The sequence below is a fragment of the Myotis nattereri genome (assembly GCF_964212035.1).
Source record: "Myotis nattereri genome assembly, chromosome: 3".
NCBI classification, from domain to species: Eukaryota; Metazoa; Chordata; class Mammalia; order Chiroptera; family Vespertilionidae; genus Myotis; species Myotis nattereri.
Window position 1 is genome coordinate 105,663,111 of NC_138077.1, and position 24,094 is coordinate 105,687,204.

The 24,094-nt window shown below is 39.3% G+C and overlaps 1 pseudogene across 1 annotated transcript in view; it reads right to left on the bottom strand.

Annotated features, from left to right (window-relative positions):
- Positions 1–8,798: 8,798 nt before the first annotated feature.
- The window catches only part of LOC308515439 (large ribosomal subunit protein bL19m-like), a 49,094-nt pseudogene continuing 33,798 nt past the window's right edge, over positions 8,799–24,094 (bottom strand). Inside the window, exon 4 of the transcript in view lies at positions 8,799–9,423. The product of the transcript in view is annotated as a large ribosomal subunit protein bL19m-like (transcript). The remainder of the gene's footprint in view (positions 9,424–24,094) is intronic.

A 24,094-nucleotide genomic window follows, 5' to 3' on the forward strand; every position in this document is an offset into this window, starting at 1 on the left:
GCATCCTCTGCAATGAAGAGAGCCACTGAGAATTCAGAATCACGGAGCAAAACACTGCTTCTTAGTTTCTCCTATTATTTAATAGCTTATTGAGGTATAATGGACATACAATAAGTTCCATATATTTAAAGTTCACAATTTGATAAGTCTTGACACATGTATACACCCATGGAACTATCACCACAATCAAAATAACACACATTTCCATTGCCGCCCCCCAAGTCTCTGTGTATTCCTTTGTAATTCCTCTTTCTTGTCATTTATTTATTTATTTATTATTTATTTTTAAATAGATATAATTTTATTTTATTTTTAAAATATATTTTATTGATTTTTTTACAGAGAGGAAGAGGGTAGAGAGTTAGAAACATCGATGAGAGAGAAGCATCGATCAGCTGCCTCCTGCACACCCCCTACTGGGGATGTGCCAGCAACCAAATTACATGCCCTTGACTGGAATCGAACCTGGGACCCTTCAGTCCGCAGGCTGACACTCTATCCACTGAGCCAAACCAGTCAGGGCTCATCCCTCATTTATTTAGGCAACCACGGCTCTGCTTTCTGTTTCCATAGATCCGTTTGCATTTTCTATAATTTTATAAAAATGATTCACAGAATATGTATACTTTCTTATCTGTCTTCTTTACTCAGCATTATAATTTTGAGATTTACCCATGTTGTGTATATCAAGAGTTCATTCCTTTTGATACCACAATTTGTGTATCCATTTCTGCTGATGAACATTGGCTTCTTTCTGATGAACCACTGATGTTTTTCTATTCCTAGTCTATCCTCACCACCTCCATTTTACAGATGAAGAAATGGAAATTCAAAAGAGTTCAAGTACCTTGTTGAAGGTACACAGACAGTAGTCAGAGCATAAAACCTTAAATTGTTAGAATGTTTGAGCTGAAAGGGACATCAGGGTACCTCTGTGTGTTTTTAAAAAGCGCTTGATGTTGATATTTGAATTGTGCTCTACAAGGATTAATCATTTCTCTTTATCCAGGGTAAAGTCAGCAGGCCCTCTTTGCCAGTTGAATATTGATACCTTCTTATCAAAATTCATGAGAAGGGAAGCATTCTTAACATGCTTCTATCATAGGGAAAATTCTGTAATGTCCTATCAACCTAAGATGACCTTCTCTTTCCAGAGGAACAGCAGTGTGCTAACTTAAATTTTTAGAAGTTAAAGATACTTATTATAAAAATAAAATCATATAAACATTCAATTAAATATATTAAAAACAAAACTAATAAATATTGAAAACTCATTGCTTCCTAATTGTTTTACTACATTATACCATCATGGGGGCTCTTAAGGCTACTTATAGCTATTGTATCCATATGGCAGAAATACTGCCCAGTGATGGGATGTCACACATTTCTTCGTAATTCTCCATTCAGTAGTGTAATGTTGATAGCTTGAAATCAGCCTTGGGAGAATTTATACCATGAAAATGGCAAAAGCTGTAAGTTAGGGTTTGATTTATTATTTGGTTGACTGTCCAAACTTAATATGATGGAGAAAATGGTAATTATGCAGATTAACTTTTAAAATGTGTCACATCTGTGACCATAATATTTTGACTAGCATAAAAATTGAGAAATTATTCTTCCAATATTTATAAACTATTATTAAAAATGTAGCAAATAAATTGCTCACATCATTGATGAATAAGTTAAATTCAAATATATATCTTTATTATCTTTATTGTTTTATTTTCATTACTTGTTAACATAAACAAAAATATCAAACAATACCATTATTTATGCTGAAACTATACTCAGACTGCCGGTATTACACATTTCTCAGCACACCACTGTGTAAGAGGGTTTGGGGTCTTTGAAATTAGGACCTATGTAAATAATAACAAACAAACAAGTAAACAAACCTATAAGGAATGTCATGTCTACAAGACTAGTTTTTTTTCTAGATCACATAAGAGGGCAAAGTGAAAACCAAAGTAAAATAAGAAGACAGTGAAATTAGAGCCACTGTTGAAAAATATGGCATTTTAAATTTAATGTAATTAAAAATAAATCCAATAAGATGTTTCAAAAAGGCATAGAATAAAAGTCTCTCTCTCGCCTGCACCCCTAAAACCCCTTCTCCAAGGCAACTCCTTTATAGCTGCTGAGTTTGCTTAAAGAGATGGTTTATATGTATACAAGTAATATCATGTATCCGCTCCCTCACCATTTTTATACAAAAGACACTATAAAATACGCACTGTTTTGCACTTTGTTTTTCCCCACTTATAAAGCTCTATTTAGATCAGTGCCATAGCTTACAGTGTTATATGAAGCATCATTTATTTACCTATTATTTAACTATAACATAGAGGCATTTTAATGGTTTAGAATAGGGCTTAACTTTACTGCATTTATTTAGTTATTCAGATATGTGCTCTTTTCTTGCTGTTATTTTTCTCTCTCTCCTCACTAAGTTATAGAACATGAATCTGCTATTGTGACCATCAGCACACATTTACTGAGCACTTGCTAGTTGACTTTCGCTGTGAGAGATTCAAAAATAAAATTTTAAGACATAATTTGGTCTCAACACTCTTAACATCTAGCTTGGAAATAAGGGAATCTATATATATAAAAGCCTAAGTGACTAAACAACCGAACAACCGAATGACTGGTTGACCGGTTGCTATGATGTGCACTGACCACCAGGGTGCAGATGCTCAACACAGGAGCTGCTCCCAGTTGGTCAGAGTGCTATGACAGCAGGAGCGCTGCTCAGCTGACCAGCCATGCCAGAAGCAGGGCTCACAGCTGGCCACTGCAGCCTGGAGACCGCAGCGGAGCAGCGGCAGCAGGCGCAGCGGAACCAGGATGAGCAGAAGCAGCAGGCAGGAGTGGCAGGTAGCATTGGACTGCTGGTTCGGCCTGATCTCCGCAGGCCACACTGAGGGACTCCACCAGTGCACAAGTCCATGCACTGGGCCACTAGTATGAGTACTAGTATAATAATGACTCAGATAGGAGGCTAGAAAGTGTCACAAGTCCTCACCATTAATTAGCTTTGACCTTGTATTAGTTCATTTAATCTATTGGTCATTTATACTTTCTGAACATTTGTTTGCTTACCTTTAAAATGAGGATAACTATATCTGCCTTGATCATCTTGTTGGGTTGTTTTGAAGCTCTCAGCAGACTATGTATGTGAACACTAATGGGACACATATGTCTACAAAGGTACATTACTTCCTCTGCCTGTCTTGTCCACATTGTGTCAAGCCATGTTGAACTTGTGCTGGGATATGTCCTCCACATCTAGGCCTCTGCATGTGCTGTGTACCTCTACCTGGGATGCATGACCATCATAGTCCTCCTTACCCCCACTCAGCTCTCAGCTTTCCTGACCTCCCAAGTCTGGATCAGGTGCCCTTCCTAATGGCATTCTGAACATCCCCATCATTGTACTGCCATTGCCAGGTCATGGGAGAGGAGTCTTCTTCATAGTTGTAACCCAAGCTTCAAGAAATGCTTAGGAAATGAGTGAATAAAAGAATTTCCTCTAAGGCAATAAGGAGGAAATAAAACAAGCTGAATGCATTAGGGCCAAGAGAAGCTTTACCTACATTCTCTTTATTGGTCTTCACTGCACTTTATGAGAAAGGAATTATTATTCCCATTTCACAAGTTCTGGGAGTTAAATGATTTTGGAACCCAATGCTGATGGACCCAAAGGACTCTCTACAATATCATTCTTTCCCCCAATGCAATGGCCAACATTGATGGGTAATTAGTCACAAGTGTGTATCATCTTATTCAGTCCTCACAAAACTACTAAAAAATAGATGGTGTCATTATTTGCAGATAAGAAAATTCGAATGACCAGAGGTGAAGTGATTTGTTAAAAAGTTATGTAAGTTGCTCTAGCTGGTTTGGCTCAGTGGATAGAGCATTGGCCTGCAGACTGAAGGGTCCTGGGTTCGATTCCAGTCAAGGGCACATGCCTGGGTTGTGGGCTCGATCTCCAGTAGGGGATGTGCAGGAGGCAGCCGATCAATGATTCCCTCTCATTATTGATGTTTCAATCTCTCTCTCCCTTTTCCCTTCCTCTCTGAAATCAATAAAAATATGTTTTAAAAAAGTGATATAAGTTTCCAAAAATGAAAAATTACTGTGAGCCAAGAAGACTTTATAGTAGAAGAGAGATTACACTTGATACTTGAAGAAAGGTGAATATTTCAATAGAACTAAAATTGTCAGGAGCAGGGCTTCCAGTTGGGGAAAGCAAGACAGGGCACAAATGTTTGAGAAACAGTGAGGAGCCTAGGTGACAAGGGTGGCAGTGCATGATTGAGACCTGGGGGAACATACAGATGAAGAACCTGGTTGGGCTATATTATGAAAAGCCTGGAAAAAAAGTCTCAGAAGGTGTATACCCTAAAGGAAATAATTTTGTAAAAGTGACATGATGAATGGTATATTTGATTTTTTCTTTCCTTTTAATATAGGATTTACATGTGATTTATTTAACTTTACTGATAAAGTTATTGATAACTTTTTAGCTTTATCTCATTTTTGTTTTCCTTCACAGGAATCGTAACTCATCTAGCCTAAAGTTTCCACTTCTGACAGACAGAAACTGTGAGAAATGGAAATGGCTAAGAACCTTTGAACTCTGCTATTTTAGGGTGGAGCAGGACATTCCACTCTGTGAAAGTGTACTTTTAGATTTTTGTAGTTAAGAAAACATTGGAGTTAAATGTGATTTGTGGAGCAAGATTTTTGAGTAAATCAAATGGCTTATGAGAGAAATTGTATGTCTGTTACTATCCTCAATTGCTTTCAAAGTCAGCTTAGAAACTCTCAGTAAGGATCTGCAACCAACCCCCAAATTAATTTTTCTTATATTTGGCCTTCAAACTTTTTATTTTTTGCCAATGTTTCCAAGGCAGTGTTTTCGTGGGATTCTTGCCTGTTTTTCACTGGCAAGCTTTCTCCATTCTCCTTACCTACTATGGGAGGCACAATACAGGAAGGGAAGATCTGCCCACCACCTGCCTTTAATTAATGAAGGGTTCAGGGTTGTGTGACCTACACCTGCTATGGACTGGGAGTCTGGCCTTGGAGAGACAAAGGTAGATCAGTATTTCTCTCAAGCTCCTCTTTTGATAGAGCCATGTGCCAAGGGAAGCTTCAGTCAGGAGAGGTCTAAATATAGACAACCCCAGGGCAGGTAGGAGCAGAGCATTTGTGCTGCTGAGGCCTGACTTCATGGAGAGGCTCCCAGCTGGCTTGGGCAACCAGGGATTTCAGTCCCTGAGCCTTAGACTTATTCCTGCAAAGAGACATTGCCCTAACTAGGGTAACTATATAGTTTATCATGCATACCAAGACATTTTTAACAATAAAGAGATTGTTAAAAATAATTAAAATGATACAGTTTTAATGGACAATAGTGTGGTGATTGCAGGGGGAAGGGAAAGGGGAGTGGAGGCAGAAGAGAGCATAGAGGGGATAAATGGTAAGGGGGAAAAATAAAATTAAATAAATCAATTAAAAACAAACAAACGAACAAAAAACTAGGTGGGCAATGCCAGGACCAGCTTCAGTGATTAATGATCTGCTGCCCTGACACTGACCAATCAGTAGAGACCATGCCCCATAAAGGACATACCTGGAAAAGCTGACAAATATTCTATTGAGATCTTCCCCTGAGACCTCCCCTAAGATTCCGGCCTACAAGAGAGAGATAAAAACCCTCAAGTAAAAGACACGCCATAAGCACTCTCCCTTCTAGAAGCACACATGTGCCTTCACTTCCTCCTCTTCTTCCCCCACAGGCATGCATCTCCTAAACTCTAACGGTCCCCACAAGACTTGCAACCAGAGGGCTAACCCCCCTCCCACACACACATCTGTCTCCAAGGCCCCCTTTTCTTTGACTTCCCAGTGAGCTAAAGCAGTCACACCTAGGCTCTCCTGTTGCTACTTCCATGATCTTCCTTGTTTCACTGTCCCCAACTTTAATAAACGGACTCTCAAAATAAAATAATAATAATTAAAACCATACAGTTTTTAAAAATTTGTTGAAAAACAAATTAGTTTTATTATGTTATTACTAGAGGCCCAGCGCACAAAATCGTGTGCAAGTAGCTCACTGCCTTGCCCGCCACCACTCCTCGCTTGCCATCCAGCCTGCCGCCGCCATCTGGCTCACTGCCACTAAGATCATGTGATATTTATCTTTCTCTGACTGGCTTATTTCGCTTAGTATAATGCTCTCCAGTTCCATCCATGCTTTTGCAAATTTTAAAAGTTCCATCTTTTTTATAGCGGCATAGTATTCCATTGTGTATATGTACCACAGTTCTCTAATCCACTCATCTGCTGATGGACACTTAGGCTGCTTCCAAATCTTAGCTATTGTAAATTGTGCTGCTATGAACATAGGGGTGCGTATATCCTTTATGATTGGTGTTTCTGATTTCTTGGGATATATCCCTAGAAGTGAAATCACTGGGTCAAATGGGAGTTACATTTTTAACTTTTTGAAGAAACTCCATACTATTTTCCATAGTGGCTGCACCAGTCTGCATTCACACCAGCAGTGAAAGAGGGTTCCTTTTTCTCCACATCATAACCAGCACTTGTCGTTTGTTGATTTGTTGATGATAGCCATTCTGACAGTGTGAGATGGTACCTCATTGTTGTTTTGATTTTCATCTCTCAAGTGATTAGTGACATTGAGCATGCTTTCATATGTCTCTGGGCCTTCTGTATGTCCTCTTTCGAAAAGTGTTTATTTAGATCCTTTGCCCATTTTTTGATTGGATCGTTTATATTCCTTTTGTTAAGTTGTATGAGTTCTCCATAAATTTTGGAGATTAAACCCTTATCAGAAATATCATTGGCAATTATGTTCTCCCATGAGGTGGGCTTTCTTGTTGTTTTGTTGATGGTTTCTTTTGCTGTGCAGAAGCTTTTTATTTTTATGTAGTCCCATTTGTTCATTTTCTCTTTAGTTTCCATTGCTCTAGGAGCTGTATTGGCGAAGATATTCCTTTGGTATATGTCTGAGATTTTGCTGCCTGTGAATTCCTCTAAGATTTTTGTGGTTTCCCATCTTAGGTTTAAGTCCTTTAGCCATTTTTAGTTTGTTTTTGTGTATGGAGTAAGCTAGTGGTCTAGTTTTATTTTTTGCATGTATCTGACCATATTTTTCAGCACCATTTATTGAAGAGACCCTCTTGACTCCATTGTATGCTCTTGTCTGCTTTGTCAAATATTAATTGAGCATAATGGCTTGGATTGATTTCTGGGTTCTTTCTTCTGTTCCATTGGTCTATATGTCTGTTATTGTGCCAGTACCAGGCAGTTTTGAGAACCGTGGCTTGGTAATATAGCTTGATATATGGTATTGTGATCCCTCCAACTTTATTCTTCTTTCTCAGGATTGCTGTGGCTATTCGGGGTCTTTTTTTATTGCAGATGAATTTTTGGAGAGTTTGTTCTAGATAAGGGGTGGGCAACCCCTGGCATGCATGCCAAACATGGCACTCCAGTAACTTTTGCTGGCACGGGAACCCTCTCTATAATCTTCCATTTACAATTTTTTTCTTAATATTGACTTTTTTATTTTTCAGATAAATTCAGTGTAGGTGCATCTTAGATAAATAAATAATTTTACATAACAAGTTAACTTAAAGACCATAGACATGGATTGACAAGAGAGGGGAAGAGCAATTTCTATGCCTCTGCCTTAACTCTCCCTGCTTTCCTAGATCTGACCAGTGTTTTGGTTTCAGCCTCAGACGCAACAGGTTTTCATTGACAAGACAACCGCCTCACCTACTTATTCAAAATTTCACTCTATAAAAATGAAATCTTCTCTCTCGCTTTGCCCACCTGTACTAACAAAAGGGGAATAAATTTCTATTTTTCTCTTGGCAGCAAAAGTCCCACTGATAATATCAAACGGAATCATAAACTTTTCTGTCAGACTATCAGTGTACATGTATACATTAAAAATAAATGTATTTTTCATCATCATATACTGTGTTTTTGTTGCTCAAATGAATTTTATTATTTTTTCAAGGTTCTTCACATACATACACCTTAAGAGATATCAAGTAGGTGTAAGATGTTCTCAAAAAATTAGGGTTGGCACACAGAAGAATTTTGAGTCAGAGATTTTGCTGGTTCTGGCAACACTCACAAAAAGGTTGCCCACCCCTGTTCTAGATCTTTGAAATATGCCATTGGTATTTTAATGGGTTTTACATTGAACCTGTAGATTGCTTTGGGTAGTATGGACATTTTAATGATGTTGATTCTACCAAGCACATGGTATGTCCTTCCATTTGTTTATGTCTTCCTCTATCTCTTTTTTCAACGTCCTGTAGTTTTCCAAGTACAGGTCTTTTACCTCCTTAGTTAAGTTTATTCCTAGGTATCCTAATTTTTTTGGTGCAATGGTAAATGGGATTGTTTTTGTTTCTCTTTCTGTGAGTTTATTATTGGTATATAAAAAGACCATAGATTTATTGGTGTTAATTTTGTATCCTGCTACATTGCCGAATTTTTTTTTTTTTTTGCATCTTTTGAGTATCAATTTTGCACCTTTGTTTCACAAATATATAAACATTTTTGTATATTTCTTTTTTAAGCAATAAGCTTCTGTGATAATTTAATTTTTAACAGTACTCATAAAATAATGAATGCTTAGTTGATTTAATGACTATGTCCTTATATATGAAATTTAATTGGTCTCTGAAAAAAATTTTCTGACAGTCAGTATATCATTTGCAAGGAGCTAAATACATTTCAAATCAAAATTTTTCTGACACTTTAATATCATCCCATATTGCAGCTTTAATTTTTGAAGTATCATATTCCCTCATTATATCAAACTCAAGTTATGGCCGATTCCACTTCTGAGCTTCTCTCATTTGCTCTTCAATTAAATAAAGATCAAATCTGATTCCCTTGATATTAAACTTTGGATGCTCCCAGCATTTGGACCAGCCCTTAGGCTTCATTTTTACTTTCAGGCAATTAACAGGAGCTTCTTGGCTCAATTCTTGTAGACTTGGCTTCATATTAACATCAACAGTGCTGTACTCAGGAAGAGCATCTCCTAAGTATAGCAAGCTGTCATCCAGCTGTTTCTCTAATTTGACCACTTGGACCTCCTGGATTCCAGGATTATAGAGTTCAGAGCAAATCTCAACACTTTGTCCTTCAATAGTATTCCTAAGGATAAAAGTGACTCCAAGTCCTGCTCCTGATCTCTGGATGCAAATCCCCAGAAACTGACTGGTTTTTTCCATTGGCATATGGGTTGGCCCGAGTAACACTACGAATGCTTCCAACATAGAACTTTGGGGTGTGGAATACTTTTCTCCTTTATAACATACCTTTTCTTTCTGGAATTTCAGAGGATTTGTTTTTCCTCTTTAAATGGATTTTGGCTGAGTTGCTTCAGTGGTGAGAAAGTAGAGAGCTGTGTTAACTGTCTATGAATGAGGTCTGACTATAGGGAAAGAAACTAATACCTCAAGTCACACACAAAAACAGTCTCATTATTATAGTCCTTATGTTTTCAACTCTAAACAATAACTCTATATGCCTAAATATCCAGCAATAGGGAGTAATTGGATACATTATAGTACAACCATTCTCTGAAGTAAATCTGTCGGAACCAAATTTGCTTCTACTAATACATACCAGCTTTGTTTTTGGGTTCCCAGCCATCAGTGGATGCCTGCCTTTTCCTAGTAATACTCTGAGTGTTGAGGGTAGGTAGATGGCAGACCACCCAAAGGAGCTAAGCCAGGGGTGGGCAAACTTTTTGACTCAAGGGCCACAATGGGTTCTTAAACTGGACCGGAGGGCCGGAACAAAAGCATGGATGGAGTGTTTGTGTGAACTAATATAAATTCAAAGTAAACATCATTACATAAAAGGGTACGGTCTTTTTTTTTTTTTAGTTTTATTCATTTCAAACGGGCCGGATCCGGCCCGCGGGCCATAGTTTGCCCACGGCTGATAGCCATGAGTCACTCACTTGAAGCAGGGAGAGGTATGGCCATTATATTTGGAGAGGGATTAGGTATGTGCCAGAGGTGGGGGTCCAGTATCTGTCCATGAATGGAGTTTCCAGAAGTCCCACATTGCAAAAACAAATTTGTACAACAAAAGTTGTACCTCTTAAAGGGTTTAATATCTTTAAAGAATTACTTTGAAATTACATTTGTGAAGGTTACAATGAAAAGATGACACAGGAAGGAGTCTGAAAGCAGGAGCGGTCAACACCTCTGTGTGCTGTGCCAGTTTGCTCCCCCAACTGCCAGAGTTAGGCTTCCCTGTCCAGCCGCCCCTGCCTTGGTTTCATGTCTCTTAAGTTAGATAAAATTTGTATCTTAGTTTGGGTTCCTGGAAGAAACCTAAGAGAATAATTTGAATGTAAGTAGTTTATTTGGAAGGGAGTACTCAGAGAGGAGGGAAGCCAGAAAAGAAAGCCACCTGTTAATGGTACACTAGCCAAGCAGCTCCTGCAGTCTCTGTATAACTGGAGCTTAATGTACACCTAATAACTCTGTGAAAAAGAAAAACATGTCAGAAAACTAGCCATGTTACACAGTGTGAATCCTACAGAGATTCATGCCAGAAGAATTCTTTCTTTTAAATTAGTTGTTATGTGGGATGCCATAGCTTGGGCTTTTGTCCCTTTTATTTTATTTAGTTATATGCCATCTAAAACAAGTATGGCAAATAGTATAAGCTCAGACATCAACTCTAATTGAGTGATGGCACACTCCAGAGTTGTGATGAGAACACTCCTGAGTGTTCATTCATGCTCAGAAATAAAACCAAAGATTATTGACATGAAGGGGGAAGAGCAATACTCATGCTTTGTGACTGCCATCCCTAACCTAGCTGTCATCCATACCCTGTTTATTTATTTGTCCAGGCCCAACAGAACATACTGTAAGAACTTGATAACAATAATATAGGTATCTTTTAAAATATTATAGCTAGAATATCACGATTAGTTCATAATAAGAGAAGTTAAATTAATTAAAACCACAGGACCATTTTTTTTTAAAAGTCTACAGATTGACAATTATTAAAAAGCATGGGTGAGTTTTGGGGGTAAGAGACTCACATGTATTTTGGTGAGTATCAAACTGGTACAACCCCTTAGGACAAAAAAATATAAGAATTTTAGTGTCCATGCCTTAGATTCAGCAATTTAAGTCTAGGAAACTAACTCACAAGTATACTCATATGTACACATAAATGTACTTGAGGTATATTCCCTGCAGAAATGTTAGTGATAGCAAAGATTAGAAACAACCCAAGTACCCATCACTAGGGGAAATGTTAGATAAATTGTAGTACATTCAGACAATGGGACACTAAGCATCTGAAAAGGGTAATAAAGATAGTGTATGTAGTGATAAATATAGAAAACTCTTCATGATAACTTGCTAATAAAGGTACAAAATTAAAAAAGAGAAGGAAAGACACACACACAAAAGTAGTACACATGTATATTTGTTCATGCAAATTATATATTTAAATGAAAAAATGTGTAACAGAGGTTACCTCTGAGGAAGAAATATTTGAGGGCAGGTAGATAGAAGTGAAAGGAATATTTATTTACACTCTCCCACTCATATCTTCTCAAACTTTCTTTGATTTTAAAAAACATGTTAATAGGTGCGCCAGCTAAGCAGTGGAGACTGCGCCATCTTGGGTGGTTGTTGCCGGCATCCAGAGACCAGCTACTAACCTGGAAACAAGGGATCTCAAGCAGCGTGACTGCCTGAACTCAGACGAGCACTGCTTCTTCTCACGGAAAGGTTGGACATCCCCTAAAGGTGCGGTTTGCAGTTCGGGTTGGAGGGAGGACCAAGCTCGCGCGCGGGGCGGAATCTGCGCCCCACAGAGTCTGCAGCCATTGGGACCAGTGTGACCCGCGAGTGGGGAAGGGGCCCCACAGGGCTGCTGGCAGAAGGGAACGCGAAAAATGAGCCCATAGCTGGACTGGATGTAAAGGAGCAGCCTTGGACTTTGCCAATCTGCTGGCTGCTTGGTGCCAGGGGCGAGTGGGCGCGCGGAGACCGCGCGCGGAGACTGTGCGCAGACCTGGAAGGTGGAGGCTTGCGAATTCGCACAACTATCAGGCTCTTGTTACAGTTCCCCTTAGATCCGTGCATTTGATTATTAAACCCAGCGCATGGGATTCCCCAGTTGGGGTCATTCGCAGAGCCTGTAGGGGAAAGTTCTTTTTGGGGAGCCTGGGAAACAGCGGACAGTGGCAAGGAACCAGCTCTGGGCAGTGGTCTTTCCTGAATCAGTTCCAAATACCATAGAGGACAAAACCCTACAGATAGAGAGGACTTAGAGCCTCGGAGGTAAATCCAGACACACTGCCACCCAGAGGCAGAGCCACGAACTGTCTCTTTTGCGATCACAAATAAAGGCAGTCTGGTAAAAAAATACAACCTGCCTTAAAATCAGGTCTGTGGTTTACTGCACGGAGGGACAGTGTATCGCAGGGAAGTTCAACACTCCCCTGAATGCCTGGCAGGACTGAGGCGTGCCAAAAAGAAGAGTGGAAGATCTGAAGCACCTTCACTTCCGAATATTTTTATATATTTTTTTTTTAATTCTTTTTTCACCATTTCATTAAGAACCTATTTTATTTATTTTTTTTATTTTTTATTTTTTTCATCACCTGATTTTACCTTTTTAATTACTACATTTTTTAACCAGTATTATTGCTATCCTTTTACCATTTTTTCAAGGGTCATTTTATTTTTTATTATTTTTTTTATTTTTCTTTATTTTATTTTGGGGATTAGTGTTCTACACTCTATTTTCATCATTCCCTTAGCATCATTTCTCTCTATCTCACATTTACCCTTAAGCCAAAACTCTCTTCCTCACTTTTCCCCTTTTGTTGTCCTGTTTCTCTTACCCTATTCCTGCTTTGGATTTTACCTATTCCTTCTTTCTACCCACTGTCTAAATTTCACCCTACTTATATATCTAATTTCCAATCCCTCGCTATCCCCATACAAATAGCCTCTTCCCCACCTCTATTTCATTCTCTTAATTTTTTTTTTGTTCTTGTTGTTGTTGGTTTTTTTTGGGGTTTTTTTTTTTTGGTCTTTTTGTGTGTTTTTTTTTCTCTCCCTTTTCCCAATCTCATTTCGGCACTCCTTTTTGTTTTTTATTTTTCTCTCTAATATTTTTCTCTTTTTTCTTCTTTATCCCCTAATTCTCTTCGCTCGGGGGGGTCACCTTTATTTGGGGTTATTAATATCGTGAATGCATTTAGTTCGGTACCTTGTACGTTGTGCCTTGTTGTGTTGTATTTTGTGCCTTTGAATCAGCGCAACAGAGAGAGATCTACATAACCAAACACCTTGAGAAGAGAAATCATGGTGAAACAAAGAACCAACCCAAATATGAAAGAAAAACAGGCATCATCAGAAAAGGAAGTAAACGAAATAGAGGCAATGGAGGCAAGCAACCTGTCAGAGAAAGAATTCAGAGTAATGGTCATAAGGTGGATGAAAAGAATGGAAGACCAATTCAACAATATGTGTAGGAACCAAGAGGAAATGAAGAAGAACCAAGAGGAAATGAAGAGAAACCAAGAAGAAATGAAAAACGACATCACTGCCATAAAGAACTCAATAGAAAGCATCAACAGTAGACTAGAAGAAGCAGAGGACCGTATCAGCGAGCTAGAAGACAAGGTAGAAAAAAATACCCAAACAGAACAGCTTCTAGAAAAAAAAATTAAAAAGCAGGAAGAGAGCCTAAGAGAACTCTGGGACAATGCTAAACGAAACAACATCCGAATAATAGGGGTGCCAGAAGGAGAGGAAACTGAGCAAGGAATAGAAAACCTGTTTGAAAAAATAGTAACAGAAAATTTCCCTGATATAGGGAGGAAAAAACTCACACAAATCCAAGAAGCTCACAGAGTCCCAAACAAAATGAACCCGAAAAGACCGACACCAAGGCACATAATAATTAAATTGGCAAACACCAACGACAAAGCAAGAATCTTAAAAGCAGCCAGAGAGAGACAGAAAGTTACCTACAAAGGATCCCCCATCAGACTAGCGACCGATTTCTCAACAGAAACACATCAGGCAAGAAGGGAATGGAATGAAATATACAAAGTCATGCAAAGGAAGGGTCTGAATCCAAGAATACTATACCCAGCGAGGCTATCAATCAAAATTGAGGGTCAAATCAGGAGCTTCACAGACAAAAATGGTCTACGGGAGTTTATTACAACCAAACCAGCAATGCAAGAAATGCTAAAGGGTCTGCTGTAAATAGAAAAAACAGGAAACAAAGAAGGAATGCAGCGGTAAAGAACAAAAATGGCGACTAACAAGTTTCTATCAATAATAACTTTAAATGTAAATGGATTAAATTCCCCAGTCAAAAGGCATAGGGTAAATGAGTGGATAAGAAAACATGACTCATATATCTGCTGTCTACAGGAAACCCACCTCAGAAAAAAAGACGCACACAGACTGATGGTGAAGGGATGGAAAAAGGTTTTTCAGGCCAATGGAAGTGAAAAAAAAGCCGGGGTAGCAATACTTATATCTGACAAATTAGATCTCAAAGTGAAGGACATAAAAAGAGATCAAGAAGGCCACTTCATAATACTAAAGGGAGGAGTCCAACAAGAAGAAATAACTCTGGTAAATATATATGCACCCAATATAGGAGCACCCAAATACGTAAGAAATCTTCTGGAGAAGATCAAGGGAGAGATTGACAGCAATACAATCATAGTAGGGGACCTTAACACCCCATTATCGCCACTGGACAAATCCTCTAAACAGAAACTCAGCAAAGAAACATCAATCCTAAATGACTCACTAGATCAGATGGAATTAATTGACATCTTCAGAACATTTCACCCCAAAGCCACAGAATATACATTCTCCTCAGGTGCACATTTGTCATCTTCAAAGATAGACCATATATTGGGTCACAGACAAAGTCTCTTCAAATTCAAGAAAATTGAAATCATATCAAGTATCTTCTCAGACCACAAAGGCATAAAACTGGAAATCAACAACAACAAAAACAATCCAAAAAAAATCAAACACATGGAGACTAAATAGCATGCTATTAAACAACGACTGGGTCACCAGTGAGATCAAAGAAGAAATAAAAAACATCATGGCAACGAATGACAATGAAAACACAACAATCCAAAACCTATGGGACACAGCAAAAGCAGTCTTGAGAGGGAAGTTCATAGCTCTACAAGCCTACTGCAAGAAACAAGAAACAATGAGAATAAATGACCTAACTCTACAACTCGAAGAATTAGAAAGAGAGCAACAAAAAAAGCCCACTGTAAGCAGAAGGAAGGAAATAACAAAGATCAGAGCGGAGATAAACGACATAGAGACCAAAAAAACAATACAAAAGATCAACAAAACCAAGAGCTGGTTCTTTGAAAGGATAAACAAGATTGATACACCTCTATCCAGGCTCACCAAGAAACAAAGAGAGAGGACCCAAATAAACAAAATCAGAAATGAAAGAGGAGAAATAACAACAGACCCCATAGAAATACAAAGGATTGTTAGAAAATACTATGAACAACTCTACTCCAACACACTAGACAACCTGGAGGAAATGGACATATTCCTAGATAAATACAACCTTCCAAAACTTAACCAGGAAGAATCTAAAAATCTCAATAGGCCAATAACTATGGAGGAAATCGAAGCAGTAACCAAAAAGCTTCCAGCAAACAAAAGCCCGGGGCCAGATGGCTTCACAGGGGAGTTTTACCAAACATTCAAGGAAGACCTAAAACCTATCCTCCTCAGACTATGTCGAAAGATCCAAGAGGAAGGAACACTTCCCAGCTCATTCTATGAAGCCAACATCACCCTAATCCCAAAACCAGATAAAGACAATACAATGAAAGAGAATTATAGGCCAATATCCCTCATGAACATAGATGCCAAAATCCTCAACAAAATCCTAGCAAATCGGATCCAGCAGTACATCAAAAAGATCATACACCATGACCAAGTAGGATTTATCCCAGGAATGCAAGAATGGTACAACATCCGCAAATCAATAAACGTGATACATCACATAAACAAATTGAGAGAAAAAAACCACATAGTCATATCAATTGATGCGGAAAAAGCATTTGACAAAATCCAACACCCTTTCTTGATAAAAACTCTCAGCAAGATAGGAATTGAGGGATCATACCTCAACATAATAAAAGCCATATATGACAAACCCACAGCCAACATCATAATCAATGGGCAAAAACTAAAACCATTGCCCCTAAAAACAGGAACAAGACAGGGATGCCCCCTCTCACCACTCCTGTTCAACATAGTACTGGAAGTACTAGCCATTGCGATCAGACACGAAGAAGAAATAAAAGGCATCCAGATTGGAAAAGAATAAGTAAAACTGTCCTTATTTGCAGATGACATGATACTGTACATACAGAACCCTAAAGACTCCATCAAAAAATTATTAGACTTAATAAATGAATTCAGCAATGTAGCAGGATACAAAATTAATGCTAAGAAATCCATGGCATTTCTTTACACCAATAGTGAACTTACAGAAAGTGAAACTACAGAAGCAATCCCATTTACCATTGCACCAAAAAAATTAAAATACCTAGGAATAAACTTAACTAAGGAGGTAAAAGACTTATATGCTGAAAACTACAGGACACTAAAAAAAGAGATAGAGGAAGACATAAACAGATGGAAGAATATACCGTGTTCATGGATTGGTAGAATCAACATCATCAAAATGTCCATACTACCCAAAGCAATTTATAGATTCAATGCAATCCCCATTAAATTACCAACGGCATATTTCACAAATCTAGAACAAACGTTCCAAAAATTCATCTGGAATAAAAAAAGACCCCGAATAGCTGCAGCAATCCTGAGAAAACACAAAGTAGGTGGGATCTCAATACCAGATATCAAACTGTATTACAAAGCCACTGTTCTTAAAACAGCTTGGTACTGGCACAAGAACAGACATATAGATCAATGGAATAGAATAGAGACCCCAGAAATCGACCCAAACCACTATGCCCAATTAATATTCGACAAAGGAGGCAAGAGCATACAATGGAGTCAAGACAGTCTTTTCAATAAATGGTGTTGGGAAAATTGAACAGATACATGCAAAAGGATGAAACTAGATCACCAACTCACACCATACACAAAAATAAACTCAAAATGGATAAAAGACTTAAACGTAAGACGGGAAACCGTAAAAATACTAGAGGAATCCACAGGCAGCGAAATCGCAAACATATGCTGAAGAAATTTCTTCTCTGATAATGCTCCTAGGGCAATGGAAACTAAAGAGAAAATAAACAAATGGGACTACATCAAAATAAAAAGCTTTTGCACAGCAAAGGAAACCATCAAAAAAACAACAAGAAGACCCACTACATGGGAGAACATATTTACCAATGATACCACCGATAAGGGTTTAATTTCCAACATATACAGGGATCTCATGAAACTTAACAAAAGGAAGATAAACAATCCAATAAAAAAATGGGCAACGGACCTAGATAGACACTTTTCGAAAGAGGACATACAGAAGGCAGAAAGACATATGAAAACCTGCTCAAAGTCACTAATTATACGAGAGATGCAAATCAAAACGACAATGCGTTATCATCTCACACCTGTCAGAATGGCTATCATCAACAAATCAACAAACAACAAGTGTTGGAGAGGATGTGGAGAAAAAGGAACCCTTCTGCACTGCTGGTGGGAATGCAGACTGGTGCAGCCACTGTGGAGAACAGTATGGAGCTACCTCAGAAGACTAAAAATGGAACTCCCATTTGACCCTGTGATCCCACTTCTAGGAATATATCCCAAGAAACCAGAAACGCCAATTAGAAAGGATATATGCACCCCTATGTTCATAGCAGCACAATTCACCATAGCTAAGATTTGGAAACAGCCTAAGTGCCCATCAGCAGATGAGTGGATTAGAAAACTGTGGTACATCTACACGATGGAATACTATGCTGCTCTAAAAAGGAAGGAACTCTTACCCTTTGCAACAGCATGGATGGAACTGGAGAGCATTATGCTAAGTGAAATAAGCCAGTCAGAGAAAGATAAATACCACATGATCTCACTCATTTGTGGATTATAGAGAACAACATAGACTGATGAAAAAGGACAGACCCAAAGACTGAGAAACAGCGATCAGGCTATCAATCCCTAGAAGGAAAGTAGGGGAGGGCGGGGGTAAGGGGAAGAGATCAACAGAAGAACTTGTATACATGTATATAAGCCAAACCAATGGACATGGACAACGGGGGGATGGGAGCATGAGTTTGTGTGTGGGGGGGGGGGAGGTTGGGGGTTAAAGGGGGGGATGAGGACACATTTGTAATACCTTAACTAATAATAAAAAAAAGAAAAAAAATATTTAAGCTAAAAAAAAACATGTTAATATATATTTTTAAGTAAAGAAAATGAACTCTTAGCTAGTTCTAATTGTTCCCTATCCTACTACCTTTTCTTCATTAATCTTAATGTGGAAGGAAGGAAGGAAGGAAGGAAGGAAGGAAGGAAGGAAGGAAGGAAGGGAGGGAGGTAGGGAGGGAAGGGAAGGGAGAGAAGGAGGGAGGAAAAATCTCTCCTATTTCCTCATGCAGAGAAAATCATCGTTAATATTTTTGGATAATTTTTTGGTATATTGATATTGCCATTTAGTCTTTTTTTCCTCTGCATAAGTATTTCTTTGTCTTTTAAAGTTAAAAGTGTGGTATCACATTGCACATAGGCTTATATTTTTGGCCTTCCACCAATTTTTTATTATTATAGAATCAAGTTAAGGATAGATACTGAACAAACTGAACTTCCCACATTTTCTATGGACAGAATTTGGGAGTTCAATGTCATGATTAAATTTATTAACAATATTAGATTTATCAGAAACAAGATAGCATGTTCCTTCTTTTAATCTTCATATCCTTAGCATTCCTCACAGTGTCTGCTAAAGAATAAGTCTTGGGAGATAATTCTCCATGAATTTCTCACATTATACACATATTCCAGGTAGAAGTATTGACTGCCTTTGCTCTGGACTGTTTTTCAAGGATGTCTGTATAGCAAACTGCTTTGGAAGAGTGAAGAAGTGTCTACCTCAACAGTAATAAGCAGGTGTGTTTGCTATTGAATATAAAAGACCTGGTTTGCCAAGGTCAGAGTTCCTCTCAAATGCTGGCACTGGTTACTGCTACTGCTGTAAGTCTGTGTCTCTGACTCAGGAGTCTCATTTCTAGTATGTCTGCCAGCTTCTATGAAACTGTAACAAGCTAACTTGTTAAGCTGAAAGTAGGGTAAAATCTCCTATTCTTCACAGCTCCTGAGAGTAAGTGCTCAAAACAAAAGTTTGTTGAATTAAATAATTTTTAAAATGTTTAGGGGACTTACTCTTCTGACTAATCAACAGTTGCCCAGGTAAAAAGCCCAAGAAATCTCTTGGCTAGGAGCTCTTTCACAATACAGTATGTTTTTATCATAGTACCAGTGTGTGTTAGTCATCTTGTGTTTATTTTAGATATCAGTGTTGACTTAAAAAGGTTGTCAGCAGTCTGTTTGGACTTGACTAAACTTTCAGTTGTGTGATGGAAACCGATTATTTACTTAAGCATTGCCTAGTCCTGTAGGAATGACAGATTTTGGGTGGCTTCTACTTGTTTCTGCATCAGTGTCCCTCATGGATGAGGACATGGTTTTTTGTTTTTCTCTTTTGGTGTGTTTTAAGTGTTTTATTTTTTAAATATCTTTATTGTTGAGAGTATTACAGACGTCCTCCCCTTTCCCTCTCCCCTTGCCCCTCTTCACCCAGATCCTGCCCCACCCTAGGATTTCACTACCTAATTGTCTGTGTCCACAGGTACTGCATATAACTTCTTTGGTTAATCTCTTTCCACTCCTCCTTCCCCCTTCCCATTGAGATTCATCAGTCTGTTCATGTTTCTATGCCTCTGGTTCTATTTTATTCATCAGTTTGATGCCTTGTTCATTTATTTGTAGATTCAACTGTTGATAAATAGGCATTTATTGCCATTTTGTTATTCATATTTTTTCTTTCTTCTTCTTCTTCTTCTTCTTCTTCTTCTTCTTCTTCTTCTTCTTCTTCTTCTTCTCCTTCTCCTTCTCCTTCTCCTTCTCCTTCTCCTTCTCCTTCTCCTTCTCCTTCTCCTTCTCCTTCTCCTTCTCCTTCTCCTTCTCCTTCTCCTTCTCCTTCTCCTTCTCCTTCTCCTTCTCCTTCTCCTTCTCCTTCTCCTTCTCCTTCTCCTTCTCCTTCTTCTTCTTCTTCTTCTTCTTCTTCTTCTAGAATACTCTTCAACATTTCATGTAATACTATCTTAGTGGTGATGAACTCTTTTAGCTTTTTCTTATCTGTGAAGCTCTTTATCTGACCCTCAATTCTAAATGATAGCTTTGCGGGGTAGACTAATCTTGGTTGTAGGTCTGTGCTTTTCATCACTTTGAATATTTCTTGCTTTTCTCTTGCTGCTTTTAAGATTCTCTCTTTGTTTTTAGCCTTCTGCATTTTAATTCGGATGTGTCTTGGTGTGGTCCTCTTTGGATTCCTCTTGTTTTGGACTCTCTGTGCTTCCTGGAATGGTATGTCTATTTCTTTTTTTTTTTAATTAAATCTTTATTGTTCAGATTATTACATTTGTTCCTCTTTTTTTCCCCCCATAACTCCCCTCCTCCCAGTTTCCGCCCCACCCTCCGCCCTCACTCCCCACCCACTGTCTTCATCCATAGGTGCACACGATTTTTGTCCAGTCTCTTCCCGCATCTCCTACACCCCTTTCCCCCCCAAGAATAGTCAGTCCAATCCCTTTCTATGTCCCTGATTCTATTATAATCACCAGTTCATTCTGTTCATCAGATTATTTATTCACTTGATTCTTAGATTCACTTGTTGATAGATGCATATTTGTTGTTCATAATTTGTATCTTTACCTTTTTCTTCCTCTTCCTCTTCTTAAAGGATACCTTTCAGCATTTCATATAATCCTGGTTTGGCGGTGATGAACTCCTTTAGCTTTTCCTTATCTGTGAAGCTCTTTATCTGACCTTCAATTCTGAATGATAGCTTTGCTGGATAAAGTAATCTTGGTTGTAGGTTCTTGGTATTCATCACTTTGAATATTTCTTGCCACTCCCTTCTGGCCTGCAAAGTTTCTGTTGAGAAATCAGCTGACAGTCGTATGGGTATTCCCTTGTAGGTAACTGAGTTTCTTTCTCTTGCTGCTTTTAAGATTCTCTCTTTGTCTTTTGCTCTTGGCATTTTAATTATGATGTGTCTTGGTGTGGTCCTCTTTGGATTCCTTTTGTTTGGGGTTCTCCGCGCTTCTTGGACCTGTAAGTCCATTTCTTTCACCAGGTGGGGGAAGTTTTCTGTCATTATTTCTTCAAATAGGTTTTCAATATCTTGCTCTCTCTCATCTTCTGGCACCCCTATAATTCTGATGTTGGTACGCTTGAAGCTGTCCCAGAGGCTCCTTACACTATCCTCGCATTTTTGGATTCTTTTTTCATTTTGCTTTTCCGGTTGGGTGTTTTTTGCTTCCTCGCATTTCAAATCATTGACTTGATTCTTGTGCTCCTCTGGTCTGCTGTCGGGAGTCTGTATAATATTTGTTATTTCAGTCCGTGTATGCTTAATTTCTAGTTGGTTCCCCAACATAACATCGAGGGTCTCATTCGTTTTCTTGTAGATCTCATTAAGTTTATCGGCGGCTTCTAAACAGTTCTTGAGAGACCTTAAAAGTGTGATTCTGAACTCTAGATCTTCCATTGACAATTTTGTCCTGTTTCTTTGTCTCCGCATTTTGTTATGCTTTCTTGGTGCACCCCCTAGTGGTCTTTGTGCGCAGTCTTGTAGTTAAGCCTTGATTGTTGTAGCTAATGCCAGGGAGGGTTTGACCTCCAGGCCAATTGGCTGTGAGAATCAGCTGTGTCTGCAGTGAGAGAACTTCTGTCCTCTAGGGAGGTGCTAATCTAGCCTTTGCCTGAGGCTATCCGGCAAATGCCTCTGTGCAGGGCTTGGGCGGGGCAGGTGGGTCGCACGGGATCAACAGGGTGGGCCGGAGAGAGCAGTTATGGCTGCTCTTAGTCCTGTCCCCAGGTGCTCTGCCTCTCTGAGTCCCAGCAACCGCTGCAAACCTCGGAGAGAAAGCTGCACTCGCTCTGACCGAAGCCAGACAGTCCCGCTTCTCCTGTTTGAGTCTGGGTCCCTAGAGACTCGCCCATATCTGGAGCTCAGAGTCTGAGACTCCCTCCCGATTGAAAACGGCAACCGCGTCCTCCGCCACCAGCCCACTCCCCGCACTCCGCACCTCAGAATTTGACTTCAGCACTGCGCCTCCTCTGAGTGTCCGTATGCGTTTCTCTTTCCTCCTAGTTGTAGAACTTCCACTCAGCCAGCGTTCCTGTGGTTCTGGGTGATGTCCGTTCTGTCTTTTAGTTTCACTTTTGAAGTAGTTGTTTAAGGCAGCAAACTCCGGCGTTAACCTATGCTGCCATCTTGGTTATCCTGTATGTCTATTTCTTTCACCAGGTAAGGAAGGTTTTTTGTCATTATTTCTTCAAATATATTTTCAATTTCTTGCTGCCTCTCTTCACCTTCCAGCACCCCCATAATGCGAATGGGGTACACTTGAAGTTGTCCCAGAAGCTCCTTACACTATCTTCATGTTTTTGGGTTGTTTTCTTTTTGCTCTTCTGATTAGGTGTTTCTTGCTTTCTCAGCATCCTCTATTCTACTGTTGCTTCCCTGTAAATTATTCTTCATTTCAGTTAGTGTATCCTTCATTTCTGACTGGTCCTTTCTCATGTCCTTGATGTTGATATTAATTTCCTTGAAATTCTCACTAAGTTTCTTGACATTCTCACTAAGGTCCATGAAGCTCTCATTAATTTCCTTGAGCAACCTTATAACCATTGTTTTGAACTCTATATCCCATAGTTTTCTTGCTTCCATTTCATTTAGTTCTTTTTCTGGAGATTTCTTCTGTTCTTTCATTTGTGACATTTTTTTTTTCTATCCACATTTTGACTGCTTCTCTGCGTTTGTATTAGGTAGAGCTACTATGTCTCCTGGAAACCATAATGTGATCTTGTGTAGTAGGTATCCTGTAAGGCCCAGTGGCTCAGCCTCCCCAGTCACTTGAACTGGGCACTTTAGGTGGGTCCCTGTGTAGGTTTTGTGCACTGTCTTAGTGTAGTTGAGCCTTGATTGCTGTTGGCATCACTGGGAGGAATTGACTCCCAGGCCAATTGGCTATGAGAGCCAGCTGTGACTACAATGGAAGAGTTGCTGTGCAAGAGACACCCTATGGAGCAGGACTTGCTTTGGTGCTCACTGAGTTCTCCCCTTGACTATGCTGATTGTGGATACTGTAGAGTTGTAATCTGGTGTGGTATGAAGCTGTCCACTGAGTGCCCTGGCTCTTGGGCCTCCTGGGAGATGCAAAGTTAACCACTGCCTGTGTCCTACTTAAGACCACTTGGCATAAGCTACAAAGTGATCTGCAGATGGCTGCTACTTGTGTTTGTCTTAGAGATGCCTAGGAAAGGCCAAGTTGTGAACCTTGCTAGTGCTGAGCCTGAGGCCACTTATCAAGAGATATGAGCACACCGAGTCCAGCTGCTGCTTTGAGAGATTTTAGGACAGTCTGAAGCCTGAGCCAGAACAGGCCATTCATATGGAAAAGACACTGCAAACAACTTGGGTGGGGCTGAAAATTAGGTGGGATGGGATCTCAGGGAATTACTAGGGTGGGGTGAACAGTGAAGGCTAGGTTGATGGAGACTCAGATATAGTGCCTGCCAGTCAGCTCTATGGGGAATGGTGGTGTGTGTGTGGGGGGGGGGGGGGGGCAGGGGGGGGATTTCCCAGCACTTTTATCTGGGAAAAAGCTGTTCCCAAGTTCTTGCCCTGATGCCACACAATTTATTTCCTCCCTGTATGTCTCTGGATCCTTTCAAGCTGCTGCCACAGTGCT